Consider the following 13,161-nt stretch of genomic DNA (forward strand, 5'->3'; position numbering starts at 1 on the left):
ATTAAACCCTTAACAAAACTATCCATTCTTATGGTCACAGAAGTGGTCATAACAACAACCATCCAAAACAACATTTTGTTACGTCATTTCTTTCTTTTGTTACGAAAAAATAGCGTCTCATAAAAAAAGTAGGTGTGGTACAGTTGAAATTGGGCGTAACAAATTAACTTGTTGTGATCTTTCTTACACCAAAGAAAATTTTGTATACAACCATTCTATAAATATAACGATTGGCCATAATTGCAAACAATAAACACTATAAAGGAATCCCAACATAAGATATTAACATAACAATATTTACTAGTCGATTTCCACCACCAAACAACAAAATTAAGTAACCCATCAAACAAGCCTAGCAACATTTTCACTTCGACATTATGTTCCACAAAACGCAAGCATTTTAAACATCCAACCTAGTAATAAGCAAGTGGGGAAATCCATCAATCCATAGCAAAAATTCTCACAGCACAAAAGATAACTCCAAATGTCTATGCATCTATTCCATAGGTATTTCACATAGCTGTAACAACCTACCATCCAAACACATCTACGACATCCAATCCATAAGGCAACCAGGGGCGAAACATTAAGGAATCGGTTGATATGCTTCAGGGGTGACGCATGAGCTGCAATTACCAACAAAAGGAGGTTTAGTTTAAGTAATATTTCTTTTAAGTTTTGGAATTAAATAAATGAAAGGTATTAAAGTATATCTGAACATCCTTGTAGTTCCACTCAATAGGATCTTCACCGACAACGTCGCGAATGGTAGTCGCCCCAGCAATTGTCGAAAAAATAAGTGATGTGTCCGGGACTGAGGCGAATGTAATGAAGACCTTGACAAGGAAAAATGTGTCACCTACAACATTCACAAGTACAATTGTTGAGTATGTAGTCCACCGTAAATATCAACACACAATCAAACTGTATATATAACATGCCATAACACATTTGAAGTATAAAATTCCCAACTCATACAACATGAGTATGTACATTCAGACATGTACTACAATACATGGTATTCGACCCGTGAATTAGGCACCAAAACACGCTACTTTCTAATTTCCTGTGTGATTGCAACTCAAACTGTAAACAACTCATCCACCAATAAAACCTAAGTAAAGCAGCAGATCATGTACAACATTAAAATAATAATTTCAATAAGTAATAACTCCATATGGTTACCCCCAAATGGGACTACTCCATATATGCGTCGTATTATCATGTCCCATGGAGATTAATTACCATTTATGCATTAAATATGAGCATACCCGCTGATGAGTTCAAGTTTAGAGTACTGATGACTAATAAATCAAGTTATATGTTAGTGATCCTCATCACATAAATAGCTGTTGTAGGCAGCTCAGAACTACAAGATACTCAATAATAAGGCCAACATTTAACAATTTTGGCACTGCAATGTGCACTTAAATAGTGTAATAGGAACATAGCCATAAACAATGTCATGTGAACGATAAAAAATATAAGATCAGCACATAATTGGCATAATACCAACATAGCCACTGCCCCTATATTAACAGCCTACGTATAGATAATATTCTAACTACCACGTATGTCAAACTGAATATGCGCAGACTCAATAAAACCATGATCATCTTCACTATGAGACCTGAATGGCCACAACATCGACGATGCGGTATGAACATCATATTAAAGGATTTAAAAGAAAAAACTCAAGGCACAATGCCACGAACCAGGCACGGGAGGCAGAGCACAAGTCCCTTAGCAAAAAATTTCTTTTATCTGGTACAAGATAATATAAGCACACGGGTACCGACCTACAATAGACATTACAAATGAGTTAGAAACATAGTTGGCCAAGAGAATTGGCCTAAAGTTGACACTGCACGGATTACTAGTTAACTTCAGGTTTAGAAGACATCAGACCGTCATAGGTGATTCGGAAACAGGTCTGAGAAGCTCAGAGACCGTATCAATACGAGTTGTGGCCTATCAAGTATAAGCAGATCATAGTGAATTTCTTAGCCATCCAAAGCACATAGGATACAATTATGCAAAGTACGGATATTATGACTACTTCAAATGGGCCAGTAACTGCTATAGAGTTTTCGTGCATGAATGGATACACATCAGCCTTGATATTTTTGAACTCAGTCATTGTTGTCATCAACTCTGCAATTCCATTATGCATTTTTTCCCACCCTTGCTGGAATGCTACAATATCTATTAAACTAGTTGCTTCATTGAGGGGTGACCTGAACTCGTAGCACTGTCAACCTTTGAGCGCTTCTTGCTTTTCCCCCAAGAGCCCGTCGGTATAGAGTCTCCCGAACAGCCGGAGTCTGCCCTTCATGGGGAATCTCGTTTAGCTCATTTTGTAAATATGTCTACAGCAAAGGAATCAAGTGAGGCCAACCTTGCACATATTGTTATAGAGGTACTTAATGTCTAAATTGTATCAACATAGGGAATAAACTCAAATCTGGTTATCGTGGATTCACACAGCACGCCTTCGTTGACACGCGGCCACTTCCTATAAAAAAAAAAACATTACTTAAACTCAAATATGGTTATCCTGAATTCACAGAGCATGCCTTCATTGACACACAGCCACTTCCTATCAAAGAAACATAAGTTAAACATGCACTAATTTTCCATAAAAATAGGGCAAACTTCTACATAAGTTAAACGCGCACTAGTTCACAATATGCACTCTATTTTAGGATTGAATTAGAAGCATATATATCACTTTTAGTATTATATGATGATGGAGGGACTGAAACTGTTGAACAAACCTTTGAATTGGTTCCTTCATAAATTTATCATAAGTGGTTGTCGTTGACACTATACAGTACAAGCATAAGAAGCTTTCAACTAACATTAATGAATCACCCCAGACTTTTAAGCATTTTCTTGAAAAGAAATTTACAACCACACTATAAGACGAGAATATTGACGTGCCTAGTTGATAAATTTTGGCACACTATTGCACCACACAAACACCCAAATTCTGAATTTCTCTTGAAACTGCACCTTGGGGATCAGCCATGACTTCTGGTATTCCACCATCACCAGAAGCTGAAAAAAAGGAAAAAAGTTGTTTTATATTTGGTTAACGCATAAAATTTTCTTGTCTTGGTTGTCATCAATCATCTTTTGTTATTTTATTTCCGTTTGTCCTTATCAATTCTTATTCTTGTTCTTAAATCACATGTATTGTAATACACTATCAAAATTTTGATCACATGAAAATTGATAGTTGAAAAAAAACTCGAACTGTGTAAGGGTTTCACATAACTAGCTTGAAGACAAAGAAGAACTTTAGACATAACTTAACTAATAAAAAAAATGCAGACCTATCCTTATAGCCATTGATTAAAGACCTGTAAAAACAAGTAAAATCAGACCCAAGAGCTGATGATGAGCAGAGATAAAGTCCAAATGCGTAAAAGTGAAATCCATCAGATTTTTCATTCTTCACGTGGTATGGCTTTTGCAGGAAACAAAATTTAATTGCAAATGGAACAGTACATCAATAGCATGAAGAACATGCAGAAACTTGACATTGGACTTAAAACTGTGCAGAAAATCTGGATGTTGGTAACTTTTATTCTTTATCACTAACATACGATCTCGAAGGAAAGCATAACAAATCATGTTGACCTCTCTTCACAGGGGAGAAACTGTGAACTTCAAATTAAAGTAAAAACACCAAAAAAAAGGGATGCAACATGAAAAATTTAAAACGGAATGCTGCAAAAAAACAACTCAAAGTACAATAGTACTAGAAAAATGAGGAATTGGCGCGGAATGAACTGCGCCAAAACCGCAACTTTTATGCTCAAATGGCACGGCATGTGTCACGGTTTTACTCCGGTACAGAATTACAATTCCAATTTCCTTTGCGCCTGATTTTCGGACCAAAAATAAAACTCTTGGTGCTATTATAGGAACCATAAATAAGGAAAAAGAAAAGGCATCGAAGCTGGTGCCACAACTAAGTAAAAAAAAATAAATTATTGATGTCGAAAGTGAACCAAAATAAAATAAAAATAAAAATAAAATATGTGTTGGCGCCACCTTTAGCGTCACACCATATACATATATTTTTTTATTTTCTGGCGTCGACTTCCGCCCAAAATATCATAATAATATTTTATATTTTTGCAATATTTTGTTCAAATAATAATAACAAATAGTGATTAATTAATACAAAAAAATTCATTCAATTTATTTCATTAGTCACAAAATGTCATAATCTTTAACAAGCAAAACACATATTGATATTTTCCAAATTAATCCTTCAAACTGACTGGAGACTAAATAGGCTCAAACAAGTGTAGCAGCCTAAGAGCAGATGGTTAGTTACTTAAAAGATATAATTGAGGATATATTTTCACCTAATTTTGCAAACTAATTTAACAATCATTACCTTATTTCATCTATGCTCCACAAACTAATTTAACAATCATTACCTTATTAGCCACCAGATCCAAAAATGCACCAAACTGAGTAAGCAATTTCATCTGTAAAAGGAAGTTTATAATGTAACATTGACATTATGTTAACGGTAATTTTTATTTTTTAAAAAATATTAGGCAAGAAAAAAGAAAAATGAATATACTGAAAAGCTCCCGAGAGCAAGTTATTCATCAGGCCAATTTTTTGCAGCAACTGATCCCCACCAGCTCTCAAGATTAAAAGCTGGTCACAATATATTCACGTCAATTTCATCATTCTAAAGGCTCCAATCTTAGAAACGTCCAATAGAACATACAAGTGTGATGAAAGCATTGAAATAAATAGAAGGATCTCAAACACTAACAAGTTTTTTTTAAGAAAGCATTGAATAAAAAGGGAGAGATTGGAGCACCGGCGATGGAGACCACCCAGATACTGCATAAATAAATAAATAAATAATATCATCTCAACCTCTATTTTTGAATATACACACAGACGATTAATTATAACTCTTCCTCATCATCTAATTAATATTTATACACATATATATATACACATTCAAACTCATCAGCATCCGTCCATCCATCACCAACCTCATTGAATATAACCTACAAATTACCTCACTGATCTCCAATACTTTAAATAATTGAAATCTTGTGATGTTTGTCTCCTTAATTGGATACCTGGCACTATTCTTTTTTTGGCCATATTTAATTTAAGCTACAACACCCAAAATGTGATATCTATATTAATTACAACAACACTATAAACATGCACTAAGTCACAATATGCATTCTCACTTTTGGGATTGAATTAGAACCAACCTTCTGTAATAAATACCTTATAAAAGGGCAATCACAACATAGCATAACCTATTGAAAACATACTAGCAACTCTCATCCTGACTTGAAAATATATTGGGGTAACCACAACAAAACAATTTCAAATCTAAATCACTTAATTCCCATGTCGGTATGGGAATAAGCCTAAGACATCAGCCTCCATGTATCCCAATTTTATTTTAATGAAAAGGTATTTTGAAGATGCACTAGACAAAAATGTTTGATGCAACCTTGATTTCGCCATAAGTTTGGATATCAATTATTTTCAATTTTTTTTTCTATTTTCTCGCAACAAGTGAACCACCTAAAATGAGGACAAAAACTAGAAGCAACATACACCCACTCATTTTCACTACCATACCAGTAAAACATTGACATTTATATAAATATATAAAAATATTTATAGAGCTGGGTTTAGCAAATCCCTAATTCTCCTCATCTACTGCTACTTAAACAACCAACAACAAGATCGATTAAGAAGAAATTGAAAAACTATATACCCACTTACATAATAGCCTTTACAATCATAGAAATGAACCCGTAAGCCAATCTTCTTTCAAACCGGATTTCCTAGCAATAAATGAGTAAAGAATTAGTTTTGTTTGACCCAAAAACTACTAAATCACCGAAGCCCTAGTGGCTCGATAGAAGAATCATTTTCTTACACAAACCCGAAGATCGAATGGGCCTTTGAGAACCAGAACATACACACGGTTTTAGATAGGGGAAATCATCAAAATTCTTACCTAAACGCCGGCGCCGGAGTAGCTTGTCACCGATAGAAGGATGAGGCGATGTTGGCCCTCTCGAACGGCGGAAGAAGGGAACGAGACGAAAAAGGGAGAAAATTTATTTGCCCTAACGTTTTGTAGTGTTGAAAGTGATCCATCGCAATGGTGTCTAAGGATATAAAAAACGCTCCCAACCCATTATGTTGAAAGCTTAAAAATGCGTTCAACAATTTATTTTTTTTTTGTTATTTAAGAGGAAAAAAAATATACTTAATTGAAAATATTACGAAAATTAATTGTAACTAATGTTATTTTTATGAAATGTTACCATATTTGTAATTGTTACGGAAAATTTTGCGTAACAATTGAAACTCAGGCGTTGACCAGAAAAAATCTTTTTGTCACGGATAAGATTGTAACAAAAATAGTCATTTGTATCGATGTTATTGTTACGCCCCCTCGTACCGTAAGGATAGCCCCTTTGTTTGGTAGTGTGATTAATGTAGGAAATGAATGAAGTATGTTTATTTCATTTAATTCAACTTTATATTTATATAGAAGAAAACCTCAATACGAAAGAAAATAAAATTATACAAATGACTATGTTGTGCTTTTGTGTATGCAACGTGTATAATACTATTATAATTTTATCATAGTCTTTTATTAAAGTTTTATTATAATACATTTTCAATTAATTTTCAATCAATCTCTTATTGTAAGCAATTTCATAATTATGATTGCAAATAAAACACTCTGTTACAGATCTTACTTTAAATGATAGTAGACACAAAAACAATAATATCGTACCGATCCAACATAAAATAGTTAACACAAAACTACTAGTGAGTCTTGCAATTCGAAAAGACCTAGCTACCAACAAGAATGCCAACAATCTGTGTATCTTCTTATTACTCCCTCTGTCCAATTGATTATGTCACATTCTTTTTGGCATAGTAATTAACACTACTAAAAAAATTGTTTTCTACTACGGCCGAAAAATCGTAACAACAAGCCATTTTTCGTGCAATTTGCGTATTTGCTACGCCTTTGTTACGACTTTTTTCCGTAATGTGTACTCGCGTAACGAATGTTTTTTGCCACGCAGTTTTTCGTAACTATTACTGTCGGTCAACGCTCCCTAATGCAGGGTTTTTGTTACAATATTTGGTACGAATTTCCTCTCGTAACCAAAGGTCGATCCTTCCACGCATGTGTCAGAGCTTTTTGTTACGATATTTTTTACGAAAGGTCGGCGCGTTACAAAAACGTTCCAGTAATCGCTTGTCAGATTTCGTTTTTGTTACGAATATTTGTAACGACATTGAACCCGTAATTAAAAATATACTTATCATTAGCCACGGAACAACAAACATCCAATGACCACTTTTTGTCACGGTATTTCATCCTTTTGTTACGCAGAAATATCATGGTACGAAAAATAGGTGATACACGGCAATTGAAATTGTGCGTAACAAAAAGACCTGCTGTGACCTCCCCAATACCGAAAGAAATTTCGTTTACACATAATGCTATAAACATCATCATTGGCAATACTTGCAAACATTAATTCATAGTATGCATAAGAATCCCGACATTAAGGGACATGGACACCACAATTTTTACTCGACAATCTCCATACCTAGCAACGAAGTAAAACAACCCATAAAACAAGCCTAGCAATCACAACACAACAACAACCTGTTCCGGAAAATCAGCTTAACAGTTCAAACACCAAACCTAACAATAAGCAAGTACGGATATCCATCAATCGATAACCACATCGTTCACCACACGAATTAAAACTCCAATGGTCTATGCATGCATTCCATATATTGTTCACACAGCCTCAACACAATCCAACGAAAAACAGGTACGACATACATTTCATAAGACAAACGGGGCAACTAACACGGGTGAATCGGTAGATACGCTTCAGGGGCGGCGCATGAGCTGCAATAGCCAACACAACAATTAGTTTAAGTCGTATCTCTTATAAAATTCGGAAGGCAATACAAGAAAGGTATGAAAGTAGATCCGTACGTCCTTGTAGTTCCACTCAATAGGATCTTCACCAACGACATTGCGAAGGGTAGTCACCCCAGCAATGGTCGGCAAAATAAGGGGTGTGTCCGGGACTGAGGCGGATGTCACGAAGACCTTGACCAGGGAAAGTGTGTCACCTACAGCATGCACAAGTGCAATTTTTGAGTATATTGAGCCATATATATCAACAGACGTTCAAACTGTATGTATAACATGCCACAACACAGACATTAGAAGTGTAAAGCTTTGCAACTAGAACAATACGAGTATGTATATCCAGACATGTCGTACAATACATGGTATTATATCCACGAATTAGGTACCAAAGTACATTATATCCTAATTTCCTATGTGATTGCAGCTCGATCTATAAACCAATCATCCTCCAATAAACAAATGTAAACCAGCAATATCATGTACAATATCCAAATAAAAATTAGTATTTCGAATTTCTATATCCATATGGCAACCCCCAAATGGGATGGCTCCATGTATGTTTCGTAGTACTATGCCTCAATGAGAATAACTACCATTTATACACTACATACGAGCAGACATCCGCAGATGCAGTTCCAAGTTTAGAGTACCGACCACTGATATATCATGTTTTATGTACCAAACTCATGACTAACACGAGGTACACCTTGGCAGCAAGGGACTACATAGGATTTCAATAATAAAGTCAACTTCCAACATCTTTGGGGAAAGTCATAGTGTACCCAAATGGTGTAATATCATCGTAGCCATAAACAATGTGATGTAAAAGATAAAAAAGACCAGACCAACACAGGAGTCGGCTTAATACCACTGAGTTTACTGCCCCTATAAAAACAGTGTACATAACACAAGCAAATCCACATATCGTAACATTGTATATGTCTAGGCTCAAGAAAACCATGATCATTAGCAATATGAGGCCCGAACGGTCACAAAACCTACGATCCCATAGCCGAGGCATAATAAAAGTTCCCAAAAAAACCTTAAAGACAATGGCACAAACCTGGCGCAGGGGGGCAGAGCAGAAGTCCCTCCGCAACAACTTTTTTCTCACCGGTGCGGGATAATAGAAGCACACGCGTGCCGACCTACAACAAAATATTACAGATGAGTTGGAAACGTAGTAGACTATCAAGAGTAGCCTAAAATAGGCATTGCACTGATTACTAAGAAACTTCAAGGTTTGACGGAATCATACCGTCAGACCTGGCTCGGACACAAGCCTGGGAAGCTCAGATACTGAATAAATACGAGATGTGCCCTGTCATTTATGCGCATATCATGGTAAATTCCCATATTAGCCATCCCAATCTCATGGGATACTCATATGAAATGTACAGATATTATGAATACTTACTGCCTGGCCAGTAACTGTTCCGGAGTTTCTGTGCATGAATGCATACACATCAGACTTGATAGTTTTGAACTCAACCATCATTGCCCTCAACTCTGCAACTCCATTCTGTATTTGTTCCCACCCTTGCTCGAATGCTACACTATCTGTTAAACTAGTTGCATCACTGCGGGGATGGGCTGAACTTGTCGCACTATCGACCTTTGACCGCTTCTTAATCTTTCCCCCAAGGGCCCGTCGGTACAGAGTCTCCCGAACAGAGGGAGTCCGCCCTTCAGGGGGAATCTTGTTTAGCACATTCTGTAAATATGTCTACAAGAAAAGATTTAAGTGAGGCCGAACTCGCTTTTATTGTCAGAGAGGTACAGAATGTCTGAATTGTCACTTAATTGGTACAATAAATTTATTATACCCAAATCTCCTCGGTTTTTTGGTCGTCCTTCCCCTTCCCTTGTGTCCGACTGGATATCAAAATCTCCAAATTGTCGGGGTCCTTCCCCTTTGCTTTGATCTGCAGCAACACAAGGCCTTATGTCATTGCAAAACACAAGCAACTATGTTTCGAGGAATGTAGGGATGAAGCATAGCATGACTAATTACTTAAACATAATGAAAGGTACCTCCTCGGCGAGAGTAGTGAAGGACTTTCGCCCCGTACAATGCGAAATCTAAGAAAGCCCTGACCCCATCCAAATATTGAGCCGAGATATGGTTCGCATTGTCTATCCAACTCCTATCCATCTAACAAGGTAATGCATGCGATTGTATTAACGTAACATGCAACCAAAAACCTAATATTTAAGTCCTATCACGGACGTAGACCCCAAATTTAAAAGAATAAATTTATCTTATTGGTTTGCATAAAATGCATTTACGTCTCTAGAAGTCCATGTTCTCTACATATAAACATAAAATAACCTTCACCAATATACTAGGAAACACGGATGCTATATATGACACTAGCATTATACTTTATCGTAGCATTAAGCCACATGGTTTAAGATAAGCAGTCCTCCCCACTTCAAACCCTTATATGGATGCCCCCTAAATAGTAATAAATGGATTTCGACTCCCCATCATAATTTCTGATCAGCCATTTGTAGACACAAGACAAATTTCTCACTATTCTAACTTTATTACAGTGAAACTAAGAAGAAAAAACAACGATGTCGATGCTAGAGATGAAGGATATGTAATGCTAGTACGTCAAATTTAATATAATTAAGAAAATAATTACTTAATTATGAACAAATAAGAGATTACATGCAGTTCTTGCCTTATGTCCACAAAAATATTAGAAGTGGCAAGCATATGTTTTACCATTGTAATTGTGAAAGGCAAAGCTCATGCAAAGTCATTAAGCATGCAATTTGAGTAAATTGTCAATGCATAGATGTGTTATGAAATGATGAAATTGAATATGTTATTCAGCTGGTGCACATCGATGATCATCTGTAGGATAGAATTCATGGTGATGATGATTTTCAATCTTGCCCACAAGGATCATGGGTCCTTTATATGTTGGTTACGCCCCATGTAGAAACCCTTTAAAAAACAAATATGAAATAATTCTGAAATCTGATGGGAAAAAATGTTTCAGAGTAATGGGAATGCACTTAACACTTCATGGCACCACCCACCCAATAAACAAACATCACAGAAAAGTTTCTGCACAGTGGCATAGCGTCAAAAAGAAAGCAGACCTTTCGGTAAACTCAAGGCTGCGTATCCTGGATGAGCACAGCACGCCTGCGTTGACACACGGTCACTTCCTATAAAAAAACAGAAGTTAAAGATGCACTAATTTTCAATGAAAACAGAACAAGTACTACATTAGTTAAACATGCACTAATTCACATTCTGCATTTTCTCTTTTAGGACTGAATTAGAACCATATATACCAGTTTTAGGATTCCATAGAAGCTTTCATAGAACCAGTAAGTGGCGGTGATGCAAGTATTGACAATTTAACAGATCAAATCGGTGCTATCAAATTTCTCATAAGTCAATCGTTCACATAGTAAGCAAAGATAACAAGTATGCAAACAACACCTACTTATGAATATTCTGCAGGTTTCAACAAAACTCTACTGTTGTTTATGCAACTCTAGATTGAATAAAATAAGGGAGATGGGATCAATTATATTCTGAGGCATCGAGAGTATTTAAAGAACCCACAGACAGGGCCATTAATAAGTATAGAGAACCAACAATTATCCACAACAGCACGGATGTGGTTCATGGATGAATCCCTAAACCCCATCTTGGAAAGCACATCGCGTAGGAAACTTCAATTAACTCTGTCATAAGCCTTTTCCATGTCAAGTTTCATGATGAGGCTATGTGCTTTTTGGCGTCTGATTGTTGCTGCTCAAAAGTTCTTTCACTTTTGAGAACATCCTGCTCAGCCTTGATCAACAAGTGGAAAACAATGGCAAAGATGTTCTTATTCCACCATTTTAGACGTTGTTTCAAGCTGATAAGTTTCTGTTGGAACTTGATAAGGTCGTGAGTTCCAGATCAACTTCTATTCTTTTATGTTGCCTTCAGATCAACTTCTATTCTTTTCCCTTTCTTTTATGTATTTAAGAGGTGCCGAAGATCCCGTTTTTTAAACCCATTGGAGCAGTTTGAGTCTTCATTAGTATCAACATTGTCCTGAACCCAAGTAGGGTTGACCTTATCCATTCAAGTAAGGTCCTCCTCAGTGAAGCCTTCCTTATGTTGGGATTTATCTCTTGGAATCTGATCTTCTTTTTTTCATTGCAAGAAGCTTCTTAGATCCTTTTGTTTATGTCCAAAATTCTCCTTATTACTTGGATTAGAGACAAAATTAGTCGATGAAGCAAGACATCCTTCCAAATTATGTCCCAGATGCTTACAAGAGACAATATTTCGGCACTTTCTCATTTTCCACTTGCTGTTCCATTTCAACACCATTAATGAGCAAATAGATTTTGTCGATCAGAGGGCGAGAAACATCAATTTCAATACAGCCTCGGGCAGCTGAAATTCTAGCCTTGGGAGTTGTTGGTGTATCCACTTTCAGAGGGTACCAATCAGTGAGGCAATGGAAAAAAGAGCATCCCTCTGGCATAATTGGGCAGGAAGCACTGGGGACTGAACCCAAAATGGTACTGCTGCAGATTCGATTCCAGATTTAAAAGAAGGATTCCATTTCAAAACTCTCATAGGGAAGCCTCTGCTGAACCAAATTACTCGAGTCCAAATTCGAGTGTAATCCTCCTCATTGGCAAGGCGAATCAAAATATGTTTAAAAATGATTTGTAATAACTTGAATTCCCCAACTAACTTGAGATGATTGAACGTATCCCAACAATGCTTTCCATGAGGAATATCCTTGAGTGTATTTTCCCACCAATGAGAACTTGAAATCAATTGCCGGAAGAGCAGTCTCCTCATTTGAAAATTCCAGCGCAGGGCCATTGTTGTGTTCAGTAGTAGAACCAATGGTTTTCGGGTAGGGAATGGAAAAGAAAAGAATTGGTTGAAGGGGATGTTCTTTGTCCAGAGGGTTCGGAGGATGGTTGGCAACGACTCCAGCGAAGGAGTGACGAGCAGGAGGCTCATCACCCATCTTAAACAACAAGCCAGAAACACATACACCTCAACCCATACTGATCCCAGGGTAGAGTCGAACATGTGCAGGTTGAGATTCTTCCATTTCCAACCAGCAGACCAAAACCGAATTTCCAGAACCAAAATAATCATGTGATAAAATCACACCATT

At 36.6% G+C, this 13,161-nt stretch overlaps 1 long non-coding RNA gene across 11 annotated transcripts; it reads right to left on the reverse strand.

Moving 5' to 3' along the window:
• Positions 1-242: 242 nt before the first annotated feature.
• Positions 243-6,194, reverse strand: LOC127242465 (uncharacterized). Of its 11 annotated transcripts, none has more exons than XR_007836797.1 (9): positions 6,032-6,194; positions 5,794-5,855; positions 4,607-4,686; positions 4,458-4,508; positions 3,016-3,060; positions 2,238-2,515; positions 1,909-2,154; positions 1,716-1,799; positions 243-859 (listed from the first exon to the last, which is right to left on the reverse strand). It is a non-coding gene; the product is annotated as an uncharacterized LOC127242465 (long non-coding RNA). The 11 variants fall into 11 exon arrangements; XR_007836792.1 differs by adding an exon at positions 3,339-3,365 and having other exon boundaries at positions 1,909-2,515; XR_007836793.1 differs by adding an exon at positions 3,320-3,365 and having other exon boundaries at positions 1,909-2,515.
• Positions 6,195-13,161: the final 6,967 nt, after the last annotated feature.

Source organism: Andrographis paniculata, unplaced genomic scaffold (genome assembly GCF_009805555.1).
Source record: "Andrographis paniculata isolate CXL003 unplaced genomic scaffold, ASM980555v1 Contig86END, whole genome shotgun sequence".
In the NCBI taxonomy this organism is placed as follows: Eukaryota; Viridiplantae; Streptophyta; class Magnoliopsida; order Lamiales; family Acanthaceae; genus Andrographis; species Andrographis paniculata.